At 47.5% G+C, this 25,371-nt stretch overlaps 1 protein-coding gene and 1 non-coding gene across 2 annotated transcripts in view; one reads left to right on the forward strand and one right to left on the reverse strand.

Moving 5' to 3' along the window:
- DAG1 (dystroglycan 1) overlaps positions 1 to 25,371 on the reverse strand; it is a 151,923-nt gene that overhangs the window by 102,748 nt on the left and 23,804 nt on the right. The gene's annotated exons all lie outside the window — the stretch shown is intronic.
- Positions 24,320 to 24,458, forward strand: LOC114806951. The gene has a single exon (XR_003755003.1). It is a non-coding gene; the product is annotated as a small nucleolar RNA SNORA7 (small nucleolar RNA).

Genomic DNA, 25,371 nt, shown 5'->3' on the forward strand with positions numbered 1-25,371 from the left:
CAGCTCCACCATTTCCAGCTGGGGATCTTCTCTGTGCCTCGGTTTCCTCATATGTAAAAATGGGGGTTCAATATCTGCTCTCCCACCTCCTTAGCCTGTGAGCCCCATGTGGGACAGGGACTGTGTCCGACCCAGTGATCTTGTATCTACCCCAGGGTTTAGTACAGTGCTTGGCACATGGTAAGTGCTTATTATTATTCATTATCACTATAATTGATGTGAAAGGGCTTTGGAAAAATCAAAGTGCCGTAGACCCAAGTTCTCCTATAATGCAGGGGTCGTGTTTTTGCAGAACCCAGCATTAAGAAAAACTCTCTTTGAAGTACTCACCCTGTTTCCAAAGCCACACATATACACACACCAATGTTTCTTCTGACACCACATCACACTGTAACCAGGCAGACACTTTCTCAGGAAAACATCCCCTAATTATGACATATTTTAGCCAAAATGCTTTGTGAAAACATGCATTATGACACAATGGACAATGGACCCTATAAAGGACTGTAGAGTGCTCTGCAAACAGTAAGTGCTCAATAAATACCACTGATTGATTGATAATTACAGAATTTAATAGGCAATCTAGCTACTGCATTTCCTCCTTGTATTGTTTGAAGCCTTATTTTGGATGCTTCAACAACACAATCCACCAGTATTTTTGAGTTCCACCTTGCCATCAAGAGCATACAACTAATAGGGGAGACATGACAGAAAACATACAGTAGCTCAATTAATCCGTCAATAATATTTATCAAGCACTATCTGTGTGCAGAGCAGTGGACCCAGATTTGGGAGAGTGCAATAAAGCTAGTAGACACAATCCTTGTCCTCAAAGAGCTTACAGTTGACAGAGGGATTGCAATCAATCCCACGCTGCTTCCCATGAGAAGCAGCAGGGCTTAGTTGAAAGATTGCAGGCCTGAGAGTAAGAGGACCTGGTTTCTAATCTCAGCTCCGCCATTTCTCTGCTGTGCGATCTTGAGCAAGTCACTTCACTTCTCTGTATCTCAGTTCCCTCATCTGTAGAATGAAGATTAAGACTCTGAGCCCCATGTGGGATACGGGCTGTGTCCAACCTGATTAGCCTATATCTCCTCCGGCGTTTAGTACAGTGCCCGGCACGCAGTAAGTGCTTAACAAATGCCATTAAAAATTAATAAATGCATCCAGCTCCTCTTTCTGCTACTAAAATGGTATAAGACCTTGCCATTTCAACAATGACACTCCTAAAATACTCTGACTCCTCAAGCAGCTGATGATAGGTTTCAAGGCTCTTCATCAATGACTCAGTCCTTCCTAACCACTTTCCATCATTTGTTACATTCCCATAGACACCTTCTGTTTTAGTCAGACAAACATCCTTCATGTCCCCTTCTTCTCCTGCCTCTGAACTTTCGCTTAGGCTATCCGGGCTGACCAAAACAGCCAGCTTCATTCCACCCACAGAATCACATTCCTCCCAATTTTTAATCACAGAGAATGCCCTAACTCCTCCAGGAAGCTTTCTCCCAATAACATCAGTCACCAACCCTCAAGATTGATCTCCTGCCCATCACCCCATGCAACAAATCTAACAACCCATGTAACAAAATTACATACTATATCTAATTGTCGCTACTATGTTTGTCAACTTTGCCTTTCACTTGAAAATGAAAGCTCTCAGAGGACAGAGTGGGTGTCTAAACTATACTCTGTAATCACTTGGTGCCAAGTTCAGTGCCGTGTACCCAATAGGTTCTCAGTCAACACTTGTCAATGATGAGAATGAGGATCGATGAAGTTATGGGCACATTCCCCCCAACGATCAATAGTGTTGACTGATCACCTATTATGTACGGAGCACGGTACCAACTGCTTAGAAAAATACAATGGTTTAGTAGACGAGATCTCTGTCCTCGTGTAATTGACAATCTAGTCAGAGAGGAAGACACTAACATCTGCAAATAAGAGGAAGGAGAAGTGGAGATACATATATGTACACATATATATGTATACATATATGCTTAAATAGTAGGATACGTAAATTGCTATGTACACAAGTGCTAGGGAGATTATGAGTGCTGAGGTGACAGTTGGGGGAATTTATCTGGGGAAGAGGCTAATGGGGGAAAGCCTCTTGGAGGGGATGTGATTTCAGAAGATGGGGAAAACTGTGGTCTGCCATTGTGAAGGGAGAGGGAGTTCCAGGCCAGGGGAAAAGCTTGAGGAAGAAATTGGCAATGGGAGAGATGAGGACAAGGCACAGTGAGTAGGTTAGTTTGAAAGGAATAAAGAGAGATGGGGTGTGGTGGGAGAAGAGAGTGGATAAATTGGAGAGAGAAAGCTGACTGACTGTCTTAAAGCCAATGGTCAGGAGCTTCTACTTGATGCAGAAAGGAAGTGGGTAACCATTTAAGGTTTTTGAGGTGTGTGCAGAGTGACACTTTAGAAGCATGTCTAAAGAAGCAGTGTTGCCTAGTGAAAAGAGCATCCATTCAATCAATTGTATTTATTAAGTGCTTACTGTGTGCGGAGCACTGTACTAAGCGATTGGGAAAGAACAATACAACAGTAAACGGTGACAATCCCTACCCACAATGAGTTCACAATCTACAAGGGAGTGGAGGGGGGAGACAGACATCAGTACAAATAAAAAAATTACAGATATATAGGTAAGTGCTGTGGGGCTGGGGTCGGGGGAGAGTAAAGGGAGAAAGTCAGAGCGAAGCAGAAGGGAGTGGGAGATGAGGAAAAGTGGGGTTTAGTCTGGGAAGGCCTCTTGGAGGAGACGTGCCTTCAATAAGGTTTGAAGGGGGCGAGAGTAATTGTCTGTCGAATTTGAGGAGGGAGGGCGTTCCAGGCCAGAGGCAGGACGTGGGCCAGGGGTCGTCGGCGAGACAGGTGAGATCGAGGCACAGTGAGAAGGTTTGCACCAGAGGAGCAAAGTGTGCGGACTGGGTTTTAGAAGGAGAGAAGTGAGGTGAGGTGAGGTGAGGTAGGAGGAGGCAAGGTGATTGAGTGTTTTAAAGCCAATGGTGAGGAGTTTTTGTTTGATATGGAGGTGGATAGGCAACCACTGAAGATTTGAGGAGGGGGGGTGACCTCCCGGACGTTTGTGTAGAAAGATGATCTGGGCAGTGGCACAAAGTATGGACTGGGATGGGGAGAGACAGGAGGTTGGGAGGTCAGCAAGGAAGCTGATGCAGTAATCTAGACAGGATAGGATGAGTGAGTGTATTAACCTGGTAGCAGTTTGGATGGGGAGGAAAGGGTGGCTTTTAGCAATGTTGTGAAGGTGGGACCCACAGGATTTGGTGATGGATTGAATATGTGGATTGAATGAGAGAGAGGAGTCAAGGATAACACCAAGGTTAGGGGCTTGTGAGGCAGGAAGGATGATGGGACCAATTACAGTGACAGGAAAGTCAGGGAGAGGACAGGGTTTGGGTGGGAAGATAAGGAGCTCTGTTGTGGACGTGTTAAGTTTGAGGTGACAGGAGGAGATCCAAGTCAAGATGTCTTGAAGGCAGGAGGAGATGCCTGGGCCTGGGAGCCAGAGGACCTGGGTTCTCATTCCAGTTCTGCCACTTGTCTGCTATGTGACCTCTGGCAAGTTACTTAATATTTCTGTGCCCCAGTTACCAAATCTATAAAATGGGGATTAAGACTGTGAACCCCATGTGGGTCAAGGACTGTGTCTGACCTGATTATCATGCATCCATCTCAGCTCTTAGTACAGTGCCTGGTATATAGTAAGCACTTAAATACAATAAATAAAAAAAATACAATATAACAGAATTAGTAGACACATCCCCTGCCTACGACAAGTTTACAATCTAGAGGAGGAGGCAGACATTAAGAGAAATAAATTATGGATGTGGATATAGGTGCTGTGGGAGCAAAGTGCTGGGGAGGGAAGAGGAAGAATTCAGTTTTAGACCCCGTGCTTTTTGGAATTTCCCCAAGTGGTCCAAAAAGGAGTATATCATCTTCATTCTGAGTCTTTCCTCTAAACCCCCCTGCAGTCCCAGTGTCCAGTTGGCATATCCTGCTCCAGAGGAAGCTAAGAGGTAAATGCTCAGAATTAGCATTGCATAATGAGCACAATTGTAGTTAACTCTACTATGCTAGGTCATCTCCGGTTGCAGTTAGCCCATTAGCTAATTGCAGAGGGGTAAAAACTCCCTCCTTCTGGGCTCATCATAAAATTTAGTCATTTATAACAGTGTTTGATCTACAACATGCTCTGCATCTCTCCTAAGACCAAAAGCATAAGAGCTTGATTCAGGATCCTGCCCTAATGAGCAAGCTGGGTACCTAAACATATTTCAGTGCAGAATTCTCTCTGATCAGTCAAGGGGGAGAGTAAATGTTTCTTCAGCAGGCTCAGACATTACAGCCACTGGGTAGTGGTTCAGTCAGGGCCTCCCCAAACTAATCAAATGAAGATTTGAACCCTGCTTTCAGAGAACTTCCTTTCTAAGAACAATGTCAGAGTTATGGATTCACTTGAAGTAAGGCATTTTGTCCCCAGGCAAAGAAGAGAGGAGGAAAATACTTTTTTATGGGGTGCAGTAAAATTACGGGACTTTGGGGAGGAGGGGGGAGAGTATTATATATTTTGTCTTTTCGAAGATAGAAGAGAAAATGGTAAGGGAGCAGAAAGTTCCCTCCCACACCTTCCTTCCCCCTCTAGACTGTAAACTCCTTTTTTTTAATGGTAGTTGCTAAGTGCTTACTATGTGCCAAGTACCATACTAAGGACTGGAGTAGATGCAAGCTAATCTAGTTGGACACAGTCCATCTCCCAAATGGTGCTCACAGTCTTAATCTCCATTTTAGAGATGAAGTAACTGAAGCACCGAGAACGGAAGTGACTTGTCCAAGATCACACAGCAGGCAAGGGGCGGAGGCGGGATTAGAACCCAGGTCCTTCTGACTCTCGTGCTCTATCCACTAGGCCCCACTGCTTTTCCTTGTGAGCAGGGAACATGTCTGCCAACTCTGTTATATTTTATTCTCCCAAGTGCTTAGTACAGTGCTGTGCACATAGTAAGTGCTCAATAAATACCAGTATTGATTGATTAAAAAGTGGTTTGGGCGGAGCCAGGTCAGTCAGTCGTATTTATTGAGCATTTACTGTGTGCAAAGCACTGTATTAAGCATTTGACAGAGTTCAGGATAGCAATAGGAAAAGGGACAGGGGTGGGGGGAGGAGCAGGGGGAGGGAACTGGGAGATTAAATAAGAAAAGAAAGATTTCCCAGCTCTGCCATTTGTCTGCTGTGTGACCTTGGACAAGTCACTTCACTTCTCCGTGCCTCAGTTCCCTCAACTGTATAATGGGGATTAATACTGTGAGCCCCATGTGGGACAGAGACTGTGAACACCCCAATTTGCTTGTATCTACCCCAGGGCTTAGTAATAATAATAATGTTGGTATTTGTTAAGCGCTTACTATGTGCAGAACACTGTTCTAAGCACTGGGTAGATACAGGGTAATCAGGTTTTCCCACGTGGGGCTCCCAGTCTTCATCCCCATTTTACAGATGAGGTAACTGAGGCCCAGAGAAGTTAAGTGACTTGCCCACAGTCACACAGCTGACAAGTGGCAGAGCCGGAATTCGAACTCGTGACCTCCAACTCCCAAGCCCGGGCTCTTTCCACTGAGCCACACTGCTTCCTGGCACATAGTGCAGACTTAACAAATACCACTATGAAAAATAAGGAACTAAGTTATTGAAAAGAACTAGCATATGAGACAACATTCATAAATAAAAGTGATAAGCTCTAAGCAGGGTATAACTAAGCAATCAGAAAAGTCTTGTTTGCTGTGGAGAGGAGCTAAGAAAGGGAAAGTCCCCTTATTAAAGAGAACTCTGTTACCAGTTACAGCATCCTGTCGGTTTGGCCTGTGGAGCTAGATAGAGCTGCTCTCCAGCCGGCTCCTGAGGAACGCTGGTGACCACTGTTGGGATAAATAAACTCACCCATGGGACAGGGTTCCAGGGGGTGCTAAGTAAAGAGCCTTTCTGCTATCTTTCTCACATTTAGGAAGCAGTGTGGCCTAGTGGAAAGAGCATGGGTCTGGGAGTGAGGACTTGGGTTCTAATCCCGCCTCCGCCCCTTGTCTGCTGTGTGATCTTGGGCAAGTCACTTCCCTTCTCGGTGCTTCGGTTAGCTCATCTGTAAAATGGGGATAAAGACTGTGAACCCCGTGTGGGACAGGAACTTTGTCTAACCTGATTAGCTTGTATCTACCCCAACGCCTCATACAGTACCTGGCACACAGTAAGCACTTAAATACCTCCCAAAAAATAAATAAATAAAATAAGGGAATGAGAATTTTCTGCTATGGAGAGATTCTTAGAGCCTGCTGGGACAGAGGCACTCACTTTAAATGTGAAGCACAAACATATTGCAGTGGTTGGGAAGGAAAAAACCCAAAAGCAAATGAGCCCCAGAGCAGGCAAAGGTAGGCAAATGAGACTAGATAAAACCTGGGACCATGAGTCACTCAGCAGGTGGTGAGGTTTCTGCATTAACCTAGCTCTCCTGAGTCACCTGCCTGCCCACATGAAGAGTACCCCCTTACTCTGCCACTTGTCTGCTGTGTGGCCTTAGGTAAGTCACTTCACTTCTCTGTGCCTCAGTTACCTCATCTGAAAATTGGGGGTTGAGAACTGTGAGCCCCACGTGGGACAGGGACTATTTGCTTGTACCCACCCCAGTGCTTAGTACAGTGCCTGGCACATAGTAAGCGCTTAACAAATACCACAATTATCATTACTGTTAGAGGGGAAATCTTCCCACCTCCCCTGCCCACACTGAGAGGCTGAGCAGGGAGCAGAAAAGCAAGCTCTCTGCTCCATGGCGAGGGAGAAATCAAGCCTCCAGTTTACAGCAACAGTGAAGAAGAGCTAATAATAATAATAATAATAATTATGGTACTTGGTAAGCATCCTCTCAGGATCCCACTTGGAGAGATTCCACTATTCCACCAGTCTCATCTATGAGTGGGAGAGTCAATCAGAAGCATTCCCATTCCATTCCGAGCCGGGCCAGTGGCTAGCGAATGGAAGGCAATCTGCTACAAGTCCAAACTCTCCCGTGCTGGGCAGCAGCGGCACAGGGAGACAGTCGAGGGCAGAGACTCACGTTTACTATGCGGAAGGAGGCGATGGTAAACCACGTCCTTATTTTTACCAAGAAAACTCTGTGGATCCACTACCAGAACGATTGCAGATGGAGGTGGGGCATTCTGGGAGAGATGTGTCCATGGTGTCGCTATGTGTCGGAGACGACTCGACAGCATAAGACAAGACTTGTTAAGCGCTTACTACGTGCCAAGCACTGTTCTAAGCACTGAAGTAGATTCAAGTTAATCAGGTTGGACACAGTCCCTGTCCCACATGGGGCTCACAGCGCCTGCCCGTTCAATCCGCATCTATGCGGCAACTAGCGGCTGACCCTAAGGATGGGACTAAAGTTCAGTTCACGTAGTCAGCGGCCAGTACTAACACGTGGATTCAGAGGTGGTCCTGGTCAGACGCAGGACTCCCCAGAACCAGAACCCAGAACTAGAACTCCTCATTATTGGCTTCAAAGGTCTCCATCACCTTGCCCCTTCTTACCTCACCTCCCTTCTCTCCTTCTCCATCCCAGCCCACACACTCCGCTCCTCTGCCGCTAACCTTCTCACTGTGCCTCGTTCTCGCCTGTCCCGCCGACGACCCCAGGCCCCCATCCTACCTCTGGCCTGGAATGTCCTCCCTTCTCAAATCCGCCAGACTAAGCCCCCTTTTCCTCTGCTCCCCCTCCCCTCCCCATCGTCCCGACTCGCTCCCTTTGCTCTACCCCCTTCCCTGCCCCACAGCACTTGTGTATATCTGTACATATTTACAATTATAATTCTATTTATTTTTATTAATGATGTGTATATAGCTATAATATTATTTGTTTATAACAATGCTACCGATGCCTGTTTACTTGTTTTGATGTCTGTCTCCCCCCTTCCAGACTGTGAGCCTGTTGTGGGCAGGGATTGTCTCTGCTGCTGAATTGTACTTCCCAAGCACTTAGTACAGTGCTCTGCACACAGTAAGCACTCAATAAATAGGATTGAAAGAATGAGTTTGTCATCCGATAAATACAAACCCTTTGGGAATGCTTATGTTATTTAAATGATGTGTAATTGGAGGGAAAAAAAAGTGTAGATATGGAATTTTAGACTTGGGGGGGGGGAATTTGATGGCACATAACTAGCAAACCCAGCGACAGCACCATGGCCCCTTGCCTACGTGCAGAGAACTGCGCTTCTAACTGTCAACTCCATAGAGGTTCGAGACACTTAGATTCAGGTTTTGATCTAGGGCAGACCAGGGGGAATCTGAGCCGGCCCCCGCTCATCCAACTCTGAAGTGTCCTGGAGAGTTAGTTGCTAGTACCCTCTAGACTGTAAGCTCGCTGTGGGCAGGGAACGTGTCTACCCACAAGCAACTGGAACTGAGCATGGGCCCCGAAGTCCACGGCTGCCAGCGGGGCTGTTCACAGGGCTGTGGTTGGGGGTGGAGAAGCATTCATTCATTCAATCAATCCTATTGATTGAGCGCTTACTGTATGCAGACCACTGTACTAAGCGCTTGGGAGAGTACAATACAACAATAAACAGACATGTTCCCTGCACACAACAAGCTTACAGTCTAGAGCGGGGAGGGGAGACAGACATTAAAATAAACAAATGACAGATATGTACATAAGTGCTGTGGGGCTGGGGTGGTGGCGGGTGGGAAGAACAAAGGGAGCAAGTCAGGGCGAAGCAGAAGGGAGTGGGAGAAGAGGAAAGGGGGGTTTCAGTCAGGGAAGGCCTCTTGGAGGAGTTGTGCCTTCAATAAGGCTTTGAAGCGGGGGAGAGTAATCATCTGTCTAGAGAAGCAGCGTGGCTCAGTGGAAAGAGCACGGGCTTTGGAGTCAGGGCTCATGAGTTCGAATCCCAGCTCTGCCACTTGTCGGCTGTGTGACTGTGGGCAAGTCACTTAACTTCTCTGTGCCTCAGTTCCCTCATCTGTAAAATGGGGATTAAGACTGTGAGCCCCACGTGGGACAACCTGATTCCCCTGTGTCTACCCCAGCGCTTAGAACAGTGCTCGGCACATAGTAAGCGCTTAACAAATACCAACATTATTATTATTATTATTATTATTATTATCTGTCGGATTGGAGGAGGGAGGGCGTTCCAGGCCAGAGGCAGGAGGTGGGCGAGGGGTTCCCTTGACTCTGTTTATTGCCATTGTTCTTGTCTGTCCGTCTCCCCCGATTAGACTGTAAGCCCGTCAAACGGCAGGGACTGTCTCTATCTGTTGCCGACTTGTTCATCCCAAGCGCTTAGTACAGTGCTCTGCACATAGTAAGCGCTCAATAAATACTATTGAATGAATGAATGAATGAAAGGGTTGGCGACGAGATAGGCGAGTACCGAGTCTTGTCTCGCCCCACTGGAAGCACTCTCGCTTTGCACAGAAATGAGCAACTGCCACATCCTACTTGGGAAGCAGCGTGGCTCAGTGGAAAGAACGCGGGCTTGGGAGTTAGAGGTCCTGGGTTCGAATCCTGGCTCCGCCACTTGTCAGCTGTGTGACTGTGGGCAAGTCACTTAACTTCTCTGCGCCTCAGTTCCCTCATCTGTAAAATGGGGATGAAGACTGTGAGCCTCACGTGGGACTACCTGATTACCCTGTATCTACTCCAGCGCTTAGAACAGAGCTCTGCACATACTAAGCACTTAACAAATACCAACATTATTATTACTTCCTCTAGAAGCTGCAAGTACCAGGGTGAGGTGGCATGAATCTGTCCCCCAGCCTGGCCATGCAAGGCACCCTCACCACCAGTCACCTGCCTCTCTTACCCTGGTTTCACTTTCATTCATTCATTCATTGAGAAGCAGCGTGGCTCAGTGGAAAGAGCCCGGGCTTGGGAGTCAGAGTTCATGGGTTCGAATCCCCGCTCTGCCACTTGTCAGCTGTGTGACTGTGGGCAAGTCACTTAACTTCTCTGGGCCTCAGTTCTCTCATCTGTAAAATGGGGATCAACTGTGAGTGTCACATGGGACAACCTGATTACCCTGTATCTACCCCAGCGCTTAGAACAGTGCTCTGCACATAGTAAGCGCTTAACAAATACCAACATTATTCGATCGTATTTATCGAGCGCTGTGTGCAAAGCACTGCACTATTTATTTACAATCATGCCCGTTCACTAGTTTTGATGTCTGTCTTACCCCTTCTAGACTGGAAGCCCGGTGTGGGCAGGGATCGTCTCTCTTTATTGCTGAATTGTACTTTCCAAGCGCTTAGTAGAGTGCTGTGCACACAGTAAGCATTCAATAAATACAATTGAATGAATGTACTAAGCGCTTGGGAGAGTACAATATAACAATAAACAGACACGTTCACTGCCCAGGCGAGCTTAGAGTCTAGACGGGGAGACCGACATTAATATAAATAAATAGATTACCGGTATATAAAGAAATTGCAGATATAGAAATAAATTACAGACATTACACCAGACCCCGGACTCTGACCTCCTAAACTGCCTGCTCTGCTACCTTTGTGCCGGCAGGAAGTGGAAAGCTTGGGTTCATCTGTCCCCAAGATTCCACTCTGTGCCTCCGTGAGACACCTCCTCTCCCCCCGCCCACCCCCACCCCAGGCCCCCTTCCTGGCTTCCTTGAGGTGGACTCGTGGGGAGGCAGAAGGTTTTTTTTGGCAAGGATCGACATACAAAACTTCTCCAGGTCCTCTCTGAATCACAGTTTCCCACCTCCCTGTGCCTGCCCGACACTTAATAAAAAAATAATTAAAACCAAACACAGTAGATTTGGAAGATTCTTTATTTTGGGGAGCAAAAGGGAGGGTTGTTGGGGGGAGGGTGGAGAAGTCAAGGATCCTTGTAAAAAACTAAAGATGTCTGCTGTGGATACAGCAGACGGGGGGAAGGGAGGCAAGAACTCTGCACATGTGCAGCTGCCATCTTGGGAGGGTCGAAGCCACTCAGTCCTTCCTACCACTTACCGCCCTGAGGTGACCCTGTCTAGAACTGAGCCATACCAGGGATGATCCAGGACCAGGTTCGATTTCCTCTGTGACTGAAGGGCTTTGTGTAGAAAAAAAAAAAAATGTTGGTATTTGTTAAGCGCTTACTATGTGCCAAGCACTGTTCTAAGCGCTGGGGTAGACACAGGGGAATCAGGTTGTCCCACGTGGGGCTCACAATCTTAATCCCCATTTTACAGATGAGGGAACTGAGGCACAGAGAAGTTAAGTGACTTGCCCACAGTCACACAGCCAACAAGTGGCAGAGCTGGGATTCGAACTCATGAGCCCTGACTCCAAAGCCCGTGCTCTTTCCACTGAGCCACGCTGCCATGTATCGATTTTCACAGGTGTGCCCTGCTCTCTGATTTCTAGGGCAAAGGGCAAAATAATAATGACGATAATAAGAATATTTGTTAAGTGCTTACAATGTGCCAGACATTGTACTAAGCACTGGGGTAGACACCAGATCATCAGGTCCCCCACGTGGGACTCAGTCTAAGTAGGAGGGAAAACTGGTATAGAATCCCTATTTTGCAGGTGAGGAAACTGAGGCACAGAGAAGTTAAGTGACTTGCTCAAGATCACACAGCAGACACATGAACTTTTTCATGGTATTTGTTAAGCACTTATTAGGTGCTAGGCACCGTACTAAGCACTGGGGTAGATACAAGCTAATCAGGTTGGACCCAGTCCATGTCTCACGTGGCATTGACAGTCTTAATCCCCATTTTACAGATGAGGTAACTGAGGCACAGAGAAGTGAAGTGACTTGCCCAAGGTCGAGAAGCAGCGTGGCTCAGTGGAAAGAGCACGGGCTTTGGAGTCAGAGGTCATGAGTTCAAATCCCAGCTCTGCCACTTGTCAGCTGTGTGACTGTGGGCAAGTCACTTCACTTCTCTGTGCCTCAGTTACCTCATCTGTAAAATGGGGAGTAAGACTGTGAGCCCCACGTGGGACATCCTGATTCCCCTGTGTCTACCCCAGCGCTTAGAACAGTGTTCGGCACATAATATGTGCTTAACAAATACCAACATTATTATTATTATTATTAAGGTCACTCAGCAGACAAGTGGCAGAGCCGAGATCAGAACCTAGGTTCTTCTGACTCCCAAGCCGTGCTCTATCCACTGGACCACGCTGCTTCTCTCAATAGAACTAAATAGAATAACTAAATAGAATCAGCAATATGCCCCTTTTGGATGCTCAGTATTTATCATCTGAAAGTGTACTGGAGAAGCTGCCTAAAAAGAGAGCAAATAGGCACCTGCTGTGGGCACTTGGGAAAGGTCTGCGCTAAGCCTATAATGCCCCTGTGGGCCACTGAAGTTACTTGTTTGGCTTTGCTGTCTAAAAGCCAAAGGGACTTATTAGTATTTCTCAGTTATTAATTAGCATTTGAAACTAACCGGATTGTGTATTGGGGAAGAGGGGGGCAGTTAATTATACTTGGATTAACTCCAACATTATTTCCCACTAATGGCCTTCCCTGGCCTCCATGAGTCTCTTGTGTGGTACAGAGAGGTGGATGTTTTTTTCAGGCTCACCAAAATTCCCTAGCAGGAATACAATTCTTTTCTTTCAGAAGAAAGTAAACTTTCCCAAAGGCCAGTGATGCTCGTTATGGGGAGGGAATGTATCTGCCAGTTGTCTTGTACTCTCCCAAGCCCTTAGTACAGTGCTCTGCACATAGTAAGCGCTCAATAAATACCATTGATTGATTGATCCATTGACTTTTTTCTCCTCGTGGTAAATCTTCCCCTCTGATTCTGAAGTAGACTAAATATCTCTGATGAGGCTTTCCTTTCTTCCCACAGGCCAGCGTCTCCCTGTTTCTTGCTTTCATCCTTCTTTCTCACTGAAAACTGCCTTGGCTTCTTTCTCTCTGTGACTCTTTAGTCTCATCTGGAGTCAGTTTCTTCCCTCCTTCCAATCTTGTAGTTAATCTCTGCTGTTTGGTTTCGGTCATTCTCCATTCCAGCAGGGGCAGAGGCATGAGAAAAGTTTGTAAAAGTGCCATCTTTTCATTTTGAGCATCTGATAGGGTGACCTGATTGCTGGTCAACTTAGATGGAATGGTGAGGGGTGGGGGTAGGGAAATCCTCCAGAGGCTGAGGTATATACGTGGGGGGAGGGGACAGAGAGAAGAAGGGGGAGAGCAAAGGGGAGAAAGATAGAAGGAAAGAGGGAGAAGGGGAACGTGAGAGATGGGGGAGGGAAAGGAGAGAGGAGAGGGGAAAGTGGGTGACTCACCAAAGCTCTGTCATCGCTGCCTTTCTCTACAGCTACTCAAGCCAAAGGAGAGATGGTGGCCAGTGGCAGAAAACAGCTGCCTCCTCCTCCAGCCACATGGGAAAGTTCCAGAATGGTCCAGAAGGGCCAATTCAGCTGTGGTGGTAATGCCAGTGAGACCAGAGAAGGCAGCTGCTCTTGCTGCCCTCAAAAGGAAGATGGAAAAGGAGGGGGTGGAAGCTCCGCTCTTCTTCTCTGCTGCCCTTCTGTCTTCGCTGCCTGATCCCCTCAGGTTTGAGGGACTGGGGGGCCTGTTCAAGCTGTGGCTCAGGAGGCTGGGAAATCCGCTCCGGCCACAGCTGGAGGGACAAGGAGCCTAGGCCTGACCGAGCGGATGAGCCAGAAGCTAAGTTGCTATTTGGCAGCTCCTACTTGGGACTGGATTTCATCTGGCACAAATTGGCGGAGCTGATTCGCTACAACTGCACGCCCTGCCCTCAAATCAATCAATTGATGGAATTTACTGAGCCCTTACTGGGCGCAGAGCAGAGCGCTAGAGCGTGGGAGAGTACAATCGAGTAAGACGATGCGATCCCTGCTCTCAAGGAGCTTACAGTCTAGAAGGGGAGAGAGACATTCAAATAGATTACAGATAGGGGAGGCAACCAGCTCTAAGAGCTGTGGGGGTAGGGATAAAGTGCAGAGGTGATGCAGAAGGGAGGGAAATTATGGTGGGGAGAGGAGTGATTAGGCACTCCTCTCCCAAGCGCCCGTTGTTGGGCAGGGATTGTCTCTATTTGTTGCTGAATTGTACATTCCAAGTGCTCAGTAGAGTGCTCTGCACACAGTAAGCGCTCAATAAATATGACTGAATGAATGCAGTGCTCTGCTCATGGTAAATGCTCGATAAATGCTCAATAAATACAACTGATTGGTTCCAGGAGGAGAAATGATTTTATGAGGGCTTTGAAAGAAAGGAGAGTGGTGGTCTGTCAGGTGTGAGCGGACATCGAATCCCCATTTTACAGATGAGGAAATGGATGCACAGAGAAGTTAAATGGCTTGCCCAAGGTCACATAGCAGGCAAGTAGTAGAGACAGAATTAGAATCTGGGTCTCCTGACCCCCACCCAGGGCCAGGCTCTTTTCTCTTAGCCATGCCGATGCTGACATTGTGATAGCTTTTCTATCCCTCTGTAGTTTGCCCATCGAGAGCCTGAGACTGCTGTATATGCCCCGAGGGTCAGGGACTGAGCAGAGGATTGGAGGCCGGTGGTCAAAATTCTCTAGTCCAGTCAAGTTTAATTTATCTCAATTTATCTTCCCACTCAAACCCTGTGCTCCCCCTGACTTTTCCATCACTGTAGACGGCACCACCATCCTTCCTGACTCATAAGCCCATAACCTTGGTGTTATCCTTGAATCCTCTCTCTCATTCAACCCACATATTCAATCCATCACTAAATCCTGTCGCTTCCACCTTCACGACATTGCTAAAATCCTCCCTGCCCTCTCCATCCAAACTGCTACCACGTTAATCCAATCAGTTATCTTCTCCCGGTTTGATGACTGTATCAGCCGCCTTGCTGACCTCCCAGCCTCCTGTCTCTCCCCACTCCAACCCACACTTCACTCTGCTGCCCGGATCATTTTTCTACAGAAATGTTCAGGCCATGTTTTCCCTCTCCTCAAGAACCTCCAGTGGTTGTCCATCTGCTTCCGCATCAAACAGAAACTCCTCACCACTGGCTTTAAAGCACTCAATCACCTTGTCCCTTCCTACCTCACCACAGGACTCTCCAACTACAACTACAGCCCGCATACTTCACTCCTCTAATGCCAACCTTGTCACTGTACCTCGATCTCGTCTATCTCGCCGCCAACTTCTCGCCCACGTCCTGCCTCTGGCCTGGAATGCCCTCCCTCCTCATATCCGACAGACAATTACCCTCCCTCTAGCCCCCCACCTTCAAAGCCTAATCGAAGGCATATCACAATAAACAGAATGTTTCTGTTTATTGTTACAGCATACTCTCCCCAGTGCTTAGTACAGTGCTCTGCACACTGTGAGAACTCAATAAGTACGACTGACCTACTGACTGTGGGGCCCCTACCCGGATCTGACATCTGGCTGGGCCCAACTTGACTGTGTCAGGCACGAGGCACAACCACCTCCATGATGTGTCATGCCTGTGCGGTGGTTCCTGTTTGGGATTTGGGTTTTCACTAGACACACTCAGACTTGGTACGTGGGACATTCTGACCTTATGTGACTGAGGTGGCCACCCCCTCTGGCCCGAGCTCACCTCTGTGGGGCCTGAGGCTTGAACTGCTTTTCTATGACTTAGTCCGGGCCCTTCCTGGACTCTAATCAATGAACTGTTTTTAGCCACTTCTGTTGAAGGGTCAATCAATCAATCAATCAATCAATCATTCATATTTATAGAGGCTTACTGTGTGCAGGGCACTGTCCTAAGCGCTTGGGAGAGTACAACACAACAATATAATGGACACATTCCCTGCCCACAGTGAGCTTACAGTTTAGAGGAGGATCAAGCCTAGTGTGGGGGTGAAGCCATTATCTTGGCACCCATACTTTTTGGGGCAGGGCCAAAAGCTACCCTCACCCACCACACCCCTTGGAATAGGTTCAGAGCCAGTTGGCAGTGGAGCTTCCAAGATGGTGGTTCCACACATGTAGTGGCTGACTGTCACCTTGCTAGGTGCCAGGCACTGTACTAAGCACTGGGGTACATACAAATTAATTAGGATGGACACAGTCCATGTCCCACATGGGCTCACAGTTTTCATCCCCATTTACAGATGAGGCAATTGATCACAGAGAAGTTAAGGCCCGGCTCTGCCACTTATCAACTGTGTGACTTTGGGAAGTCACTTGCTTCTCTGTGCCTCAGTTCCCTCATCTGTAAAATGGAGATGAAGACTGTGAGCCCCACGTGGGACAACCTGATTACCTTGTATCTACCCCAGCGCTTAGAACAATGCTTGGCACATAGTAAGCGCTTAACGAATACCCTCATTATTATTGACACCCAGGGTCAGCCAGCAGATAAGTAGCTGAGCCAGGATTAGAACCCAGGTCCTTCTGGCTTCCAGGCCCATGCTCTTTGCACTAGGCCATGATGCTTCTTGGCACTTCAGGCCCAGCTAGGAGCCCCTCACACTCCCACTGGGCTCTGGGGCCCAGCAAAATGCCCTTCTCATACTGCTGGGTTTGGAACTGGGTAGGGGGTTCCTGGGGCCCACCAGGCTTCTGTGCCAAGTGAAGAGCTCCTGGGCTAAGCAGGCAGCTCCTCTCATTATTCTGGACCTCCATCCCTGGGCTTTGCGGCCTGGTCTTTTCAACTTCTCCTCTGGTTATGGGGACCACGACCAGATCTTCGCTTATCCTGTTAGGCTCTGAGGAAGGCCAGTGTTTAGGTATCTCCCCTCCAGTGTCTTAACCCCAGTTTGTCCCTACACTCAAAGTTATTATGAGCATGATAAAAAGCCCACACCAGCCTACCAAAGGGCCTGGCCTACTGGAAAGAGCACCAGCCCGGGTGTCAGAGGTCACTAAACTTTTCTGTGCCTCGGTTACCTCAGTTGCCAAATGGGGATTAACTTCTACTTCCTCCCACCTATACTGTGAGCCCCACGTGGGAAAGAGACTGTGTCCAACCTGATAATCCTCTAAACTCTAAGCTCATTGTGGGCAAGGAACGTGTCTAACAATTCTATTATATTGTACTCTCCCAAGCGCTCAGTACAGTGCTCTGCACACAGTAAGCACTCAGTAAATACCATTGATTGATTACCTGTCACTCCACCCCAGGGGTTCTAATTCCGGCTCTGCCACATGTGTGCTGTGGGATCTTGGGCGAGTCACTTAACTTCTCTCTGTCCCAGTTCCCTCATCTGTGAAACAGGGATTCAATACCTGTTCTCCTCTTACTAGACTGTGAACCCCATGTGGGACAGGGACTGTACACAACCTGATTATCTTGTATCTACCCCAGCGCCTAGAACGGTGCTTGATACATAAGTGCTTAAGAAATACTACTGTTATTACAGTGATGATGATGATTATTATTATTATCAGCACAGCAGAAGTCCACACCACCCTAACCAAGGGCGTAGGGACGGGGCATAGATAAGTGCCCAAGATGGCCTAACCCAGTGCTCTTTGCTCTTTGATATAACTAGTTCCTATGTCCTCAGCAAAAAGGGACAGTCTGATCAGCGTTTCCATTCCAGTTTCAAATTCTCCTAAAAGGGGATTCAAGCCCCTGGATTCTGGACTCACTTGGACTAAATCCTTATACTGTACCTCCAATATTTGATCGTAATTTGGCTAAAGTAATAGAAAATCTTCTCTCCGGTACCTAAAATTCTCACAGAAATATAATCATTAAGATATATCTGGCAGCCTTGGAAGGGGAGCTGCAGGGGTAAACTGCCTGGCAATAGCATCACAGATAACTGCCTAGTAACAGCAGGATGATAGGCTGTGAGCACTCCTTTATCCGCAGAGTGTTCAGCTCAGCGTTAATGAATGTGAGTGGCTTAGGTTGGTATGAGGTTGTCTATGTGTGAAGGAGTTGGAAATCTGAGTGGGGGTTAGTGGAAGGAATCTCGAGTTAAAAGAAGAGAGCCGGAGCCCTGGTTTTACTAATGGCTTGCTATTTTGGGTTTCTTTGTAATGGTATTTGATAAGTGCTATGTGCCAGGCACTGTACTAAGCGCTGGGGTAGATACAAGCTAACCAGGTTGGTCACAGTCCATGTCCCACATGGGGTTCACAATATTATTTCCCAATTTACAGACGAGGTAACTGAGGCACAGAGAAGTGAAGTGACGTCTTCACTGGTTGAGTTTGGACAAGCAGAGAAGCAGCATGGCCTAGTGGATAGAGTACGGACCTAGGAGTCAGAAGGACCTGGGTTCTAATCCCAACTCTGCCACCTGTCTGCTCTGTGGGCAAGTCACTTAACTTCTTTGTGCCTCATCTGCAAAATGGAGATTAAGACTGTGCGCCCCATGTGGGGCATGGACTGTGATCATCCTGATTAGCTTGTATCTACCTCGGTGCTTAGTACAGTGCCTGAAACATAGAAAGCGCTTAACATTAAAAAAAGTCACAACCATTTAGTACCTCAGTTTCCCTATCTGTAAAATGGAGTGTGTCCTTCCACTTCTCCTCCTCATAGGGGTGTTGTGAAGATAAAATGGGACACTGTATTATAATAGATATGAAAGTGGTTCGAGTTGTGAGGAAGAAAGATGCTACAGAGGTGTGATTATTTTTATTACTATCAATCTATTATGATTCTGCCATATGCTCTGAGCCTGATTCCCTATTGTGAATAATCCTATTCACTGACAACACATGTCCCCAATCCTTACAAGCGCTGCCCTTGGCCACCTTCCTTTAGAGCTAAACACTGAGACATTCTTTTAGTTGCGACTCCAAATAATGGGTATTAGCGACTCCAGGAGAAAATGGAAAATGCACAAGCTGAGATCTCAAAGTAGATCATGTGCTTTTGTGGAAAGCTCTTGAAGAGGAGTCAAGACACCAGGACTCTCTTCTCAGCTTGCCATGTGACCTTAGACAAGGCGCTTGGCCTCTCTGGGCTTCTGTTTCTCCATCTGCAAAATGGAGATAGCGATGCCGGCCTAGGATGATATTGAGATGACTGGCGAGATCATGCCTGGGAAGCATTTTGAACTTCCTGGATAAAAGGAGCTATATCAACCCACTACATTTATTCATACGATGTTCTTTTTTGCCTAAAAGCACCCGAAATTATTCTTCTCCCTAAGTGTCCAGAAATTCAGGGATAAATCCCTAAGGTTAGGTTTTAGTCTAGATAACCCTCTTTTAGGTAACTGGGTTTGGAGAATCACATGATCTAGGCTAGTCTCTTCATCTTGCAAAACTGCAAATGACTTTTCTGGGCCCCCAACCCTACTTATCTGAGGAAGGGTGCCCTTTATGGGGCTATTTCCCTGATCCTGACCACAAATATTGACAGAGACATTAATCCAAGGCCTTTTCTCCCACTCTGTACACATGTCTTCTGTCAGATAGGAAGAGGTCAAAGGTTCAAACAACTTCTTAAGTTAACTTTCTAGGCCTTAAATCATCATATGAAGTCCCCGTCCCCATCCCCGTCCGCCTGCCCCCACCACCTTCAAGCTGATACTTTTTAGAACTGGGCCAAGGAGAAGGACCAAAAAATGTGGCCTTCACTGTCAGAGAGTATCAGTTTAGGTCTTCTCCACTCTAATAATTATAATCCTGATCCCCAAAATTTAATCTGACTCCGGTAGCCAACTCAAACCAATTCTAAAATCAGGAACATTCAGGGAGGAGAAGCAGGAAGGGAAGAAAAGAAATCCGGATAGAGGATGGGAATGGGGGATGGGAAGGAGGGTGTGGCATTCAGCCAATGATGTGCCTCAGTTGTGGTATTAGCCACAGCCATTACATAACCCTTCCCAATTACAGCACAAAAGACTATGAGAGTATTGTGCCTGGAAATCCCCTTTGCCTGCTCTTAGTGTGTTCCCAACACAAAAACACAAGACAAGACACATGACAACAAGAACAGTGGTCATCTGGATAATAGAGAATGTCAGCATCAGGAGCAGCATCATTGACACGCCATAAAAGGCCTGAGAAGGAGCCTAATGATCATCACCATCATCACTGGTATTTATTGAGTGCTTACTGTGGGCCAAGCACTGGACTGAGGGCTTCGTAGATGCGATCACTGCCTCCAAGGAGCTATCCATTAAGGACTCACTGTATGTCAGGCACCGGACTAAATGCCGGGGTGGACAAAATACAATCTGGTCAAACAGTCCTGGAGAAACATCCGAACGTAGCGGAAAGAACACGGGCCTGGGAGTCGGAGAACCTGAGTTTAACCCCGGCTCTGCCACTTGTCTGTTCGGTGATCTTGGGCAAGCCACTTCACTTCTCTGTGCTTCAGTTACCTCATGGGGATGAAATCAATCAATAGTATTTATTGAGTGCTTATTGGGACACTGTATTATGCGCTTAGGAGAGGGCAATATAACGCGCTTACAGTCTAGAGGGGGGGAGACAGACTTTATTATAAACAAATAATTTATAAATCCTACTCTCCCTTACTTAGACTGTGAGCTCCAAGTGGGACAGGGACTGTGGTGTCCAACATGATTAAATTCTCTCTACCCCAGCACTTAATACAGTGTTTGGCACATAGTGATTAACAAGCACCATAATTATTCATTGTTATTGCTGTCCCAGATGGGGCTCACGGTCTAATGGGGAGGGAGAACAGTCATTTAATAATTATGGTATTTGTTAAGCACTTACTATGTGTCAAGCACTGTTTTAAGCCTGGGGTAGATACAGGGTAATCAGGTTGTCCCACATGGGGCTCATACTTTTAATCCCCATTTTACAGATGAAGTAACTGAAGCACAGAGAAGTGAAGTGACTTGCCCAAGGCCACACAGCAGGCAAGTGGCAGAGCCGGGATTAGAACTCGGGCCCTCTGACTCTCAGACCTGTGCTCTTTTCATTAGGCCATGCGGCTTCAGAGGTTTCTCAGTCAGCATGGCCCCAGCTCCTCCCAGGGTCATGCTCTGCATTATTAACTGGCCTTTACTCCTTCTGAAGTAGCTCGGATTTCAATACAGTTTCTTCAAAATTCTCTCTTGTCGATCGACAGTCTGACTCTCCTCCCGTGACTGGGGAGAGGTGAGCATGGCAGGGGGAGGGGGAGATGGAGCGCATGCATGTTCTGTAGGCAGAGGACGATTTGGAATAGAGCTGCTTGACTACCCAAGAGGGGCTCTGGCCTGGTGCAGAATGGGAGGGAGAGGGAGAGAGAGGGCTGGATGCTCTGGGCTGTCTCAGCAGCTCCCTATGCTTCCTGGAGAAGAGCCTACTCTGCACATGCATCATATTGTCAGCCAGGCAAGGATAAGGCGGAAGTAAAGCAGCTGGGGCATTCTCTGTGCAACCAGATGTAAGCTCAGATGCACTCAGGAGTCCGGGAAGGGAATGAGGGCCCAGAGCGAACACCGTCCTAGCTCCGAAGGGAAGAATGAAGCCCTCTGGTATTGAATATACCTAAAGTGGTCCTGGAACTAGACTTGGAGACAGCCCCAGTCCCTGCTTTCTTTGAGAGGCTGCAAACTGATGGAACATATGGTGGTTGAGGTGTGTTGGGAGAATAGAATAGTCAGGGACAGGAATGAAGAGAGGATGAGGAAAAAGGCTGAGAAGTCACCCTTCTCCTCCTCCTCTTCACCAAATAACACTTGAAATGGCCCGGGCTGAGCATGTGCAGAGAAGCTGGTAGCCTAGTAGAAAGAACACAGGCCTGGGAGTCAGAGGACCCAAGTTCTAATCCTGGCTCTGCAACCTGCCTGCTGTGTGACCTTGGGCAAGTAATTTAAATTCCCTGCGCCTCAGTTCCCACAGCTGTAAAATGGGGCTTCAATTCCTGTTCTCCCTCCTACTTAGACTGTGAGCCCCATGTGGGACAGGGACTGTGTCCAACCTGATCATCTTCTATCTACCGCAGTACTTGGCACCTAGCAAGCACTTAACAAGTACCACAGTTAGTATTGACTATGCAGAGTGAATCCAAAAGGACCTGGTCTCTGTCCTCCCGGAGCTCATATTCTAAAAAAGACCCATAACGAAAGATATGGCTTAGAGAGAGAGCAAGAGGCTGCCTGGCAACAAGAAGGTACAAAAGCAATGGGTGGAAGGACAGAGAGAACAAAACTGCAGCTCTCTCAGTCATGCCACTTCAGTTTTCCAGCGGCCCAAGATGCCCACGACCCAGAAGCCAGGTATCAAGGCCACCCTCAGGATTCATTAAAGCCAAGGTAATGGGCTGCTGCCCATGATGGGGTTTGACCTTCCTCCTCCAGATATAGTCTCCCGAAAGGGCACAGAGAGAAGAGCAACCTTCATCATCAATCGCCATCATCAATGGTATTTACTGAGCATTTACTGTGTGAAGAGCACTGTACTGAGCGGTTGAGGGTACAGCAGAGTGGGTAGACATGTTCCCTGCCCACGTGAACTTAATAATCTAGTGGGCGAGACAGACATTAAAATAATTATATATATATATATGTATATATATATATATGTATATGTATATATATGCATGTATACATGTATACAAAGAGAAGTAGCATGGTTTAGTGGAAAGAGCCCGGGCTTGGGAGTCAGAGGTCATGGGTTCTAATAATGTTGGTATTTGTTAAGCGCTTACTATGTGCCAAGCACTGTTCTAAGCACTGGGGTAGACACAGGGGAATCAGGTTGTCCCACGTGGGGCTCACAGTCTTAATCCCCATTTTACAGATGAGGGAAGTGAGGCACAGAGAAGTTAAGTGACTTGCCCACAGTCACACAGCCGACAAGTGGCAGAGCTGGGATTCGAACTCGTGAGCCCTGACTCCAAAGCCCGTGCTCTTTCCACTGAGCCACGCTGCTTCTCTATCTCAGCTCCACCACTTATCAGCTGTGTGATTTTGGGCAAGTCACTTAACTTCTCTACGCCTCAGTTACCTCATCTGTAAAATGAGGATTAAGACTGTGAGCCCCACGTGGGACAACCTGATTACCTTGTATCTACCCCAGTGGTTAGAACAGCGCTTGGCACATAATAAGTGCTTAACAAATACCATCATTATTATTATATATATACTATACATATTAGATTTACCCTGAAAAATATATTTTTTTCAGATAGGCAATGGGGGAGGATTTTGCTCATGTAGAAACCAAACAGAGTTTTAAAAAGGGAATTTTGGCAAAGAAGAGACAGAGTAAGAAAAGAGAGCAAGAAAAAGACTAGAAGTCCAAGACTGGGGTCACAAGAAGTGGTACTCTTGGAGAGACATTAAACCAGGTAAGTTATTTTCCACTTGCTATCTCTGTGGATAATTTTTGCAAGTCAAGACGCCTTAGAGAGATGAACTGCAATCCTGCTTTTCACTGACACTCAGACTCCAGACTTTGGGGGTAACATTTGACAGCTCCATTGCAGAGCATCTTCTCGCAATGCATTCATAGGCACTTGGTGAATCAGCAATGGCCCTTTGGGCTCCCAGTCCTGTGCTTGGGTCCCACTGGCTCCTACTTGCCACGTGTTGGCAAGGGAAGGCATGTTTTCCATTCCCCAATCCCCTCCTCCCCTCCATGGCCAAAAGGGAGAACATTTTCCAAAAGCCCAAGTGATCCTACCCAATTTAACTTCTGTCTCGCTTCCATCACAGTCCGTGTGGCAGAGGAAGGAGATGTCTGTGTGGGAGCCAAAAACAAGATGTTCAATGGGGACTTGGGACGTAGTGGGGAGGGGTGGAAGGGTAAGGGGGCAAGGATGGAGCAGAGGGGGTGACCCAGGTGTATCGCAGGAACCACTCTATGCGACAGGCTGAGAAGACACCCCTCCATCTTCACGTACACTTTGGCTCGGGACACCAGTAGGTCAAGTAGTTCGGAGAAATCCTCTTTGGCTTCCTCCGGAGGGGGAGGGGACACATAACGTGAGCTCTTCTCGGCCACAAGGAATTGGTTTATGGGAGTGGACATTGGCCCTGGGGCACCCTCAGCAGTGAAAGGGGCTAGCATTTCCCTTCCCTTTTGGAGAGGGAGTGATCGGAGGGCCCAGGTCTTAGATGGTAAGTTCCTAAGGGGGACAGCCTGTGTCTGTTTAACTTGATCGGCACGACTCTCAACATCAAGCCCGGGAAGGCTCTTGAAAAACACAACACATCCACATTTCACTTCGCTAGGTCCAAGAGCAGAGCTGGCTCTTCCGCCTACTCATTTGGAGCCCATTTCCTGATGGTCTTGGTGGCTCTTCCTGTTGCTTCTGAGCTGGGGCGGTGTTTTAAATGGGAGGGTTAGAACCGTCATTTCAGAAAAGATACTCAAAGTTCAGTCTACGGAGGGTTTCTTCAGGATTTGACAGAGACTAATGCGGTCTGCCCCTTCTCAGGGTCGCACCTGGAGAGTTTCCAGTAGTCTACCAGTCTCGACTAAGGGAGGGAGAGTCAAGCAGAGGCCTACCCATTCCATTCCTAGCTTGGCAGAGTGGCTAGCGAGTGGAAGGCAATCTGCTACAAGTCAAAACTCCCTCAGGTTGGGCAGCAGCGGTGTGGGAGAGAGTCGAGGGTGGAGACTCGGGTTTACTGCGCGGAAAGCGGCGATGGTAAACTGTTTCTGTATTTTTACCAAGAAAACTCTATGGTTACACTTCCGGAACAATTGCAGATGGAGGTGGGGCGTTCTAGAGGAGATGTGTCCACAGTGTCGCACGGGTCCGAGATGACTCAACCGCATAAGACAAATCAACAGTGCACTCTGCAATCTCTCCTAACTGCAAGCCTTGGCCCTTCCACACTGGGGAACGTGTCTACTAATTCTGTTGTACTGTACTCTTCCAAGCGCTTAGTACAGTGCTCTGCACTTAGTAAGCGCTCAATAAGCACAGGCCTGGGAGTCAGAAGGACCTGGGAACTGCTGAGTGGCCTTAGGCAAGTCACTTTACTTCTCTGTACCTCAGTTACCTCATCCATAAAATGGGGGTTAAGACTGTAAGCCCCATGCGGGACAGGTACTGTGTCCAACCCAATTTGCTTGTATTCACCCCAGCACTTAGTACAGTGCCTGACACATAATAAGCGCTTAACAAATACCACAATTATTAATTGCAGTTCTGCCACTTGTCTGCTGTGTGACCTTGGGCAAGTCACTTAACCTCCTTGTGCCTTAGTTACCTCATCTATAAACGACTGTGCGCCCCATGTGGGGCAGGGACCGTCCCTATTTTCTGGTATCCATCCCAGTGCTTAGTATAGTACCTGGCACTAGTAAGCACTTAAAAAATACCACCGTTATTAATAAATACCGTTGACTGGTTGATCGACTGGGACCCGGCCTCCTCTCTTGGAGTCTCCTCCCCTCCCCATCCACCCTCCGACTGGGGAGGCACTGAGACAAAATAGAGCCTAACTTACTACCACTTACATCCATTTTCT

Source organism: Ornithorhynchus anatinus, chromosome X1 (genome assembly GCF_004115215.2).
Source record: "Ornithorhynchus anatinus isolate Pmale09 chromosome X1, mOrnAna1.pri.v4, whole genome shotgun sequence".
In the NCBI taxonomy this organism is placed as follows: Eukaryota; Metazoa; Chordata; class Mammalia; order Monotremata; family Ornithorhynchidae; genus Ornithorhynchus; species Ornithorhynchus anatinus.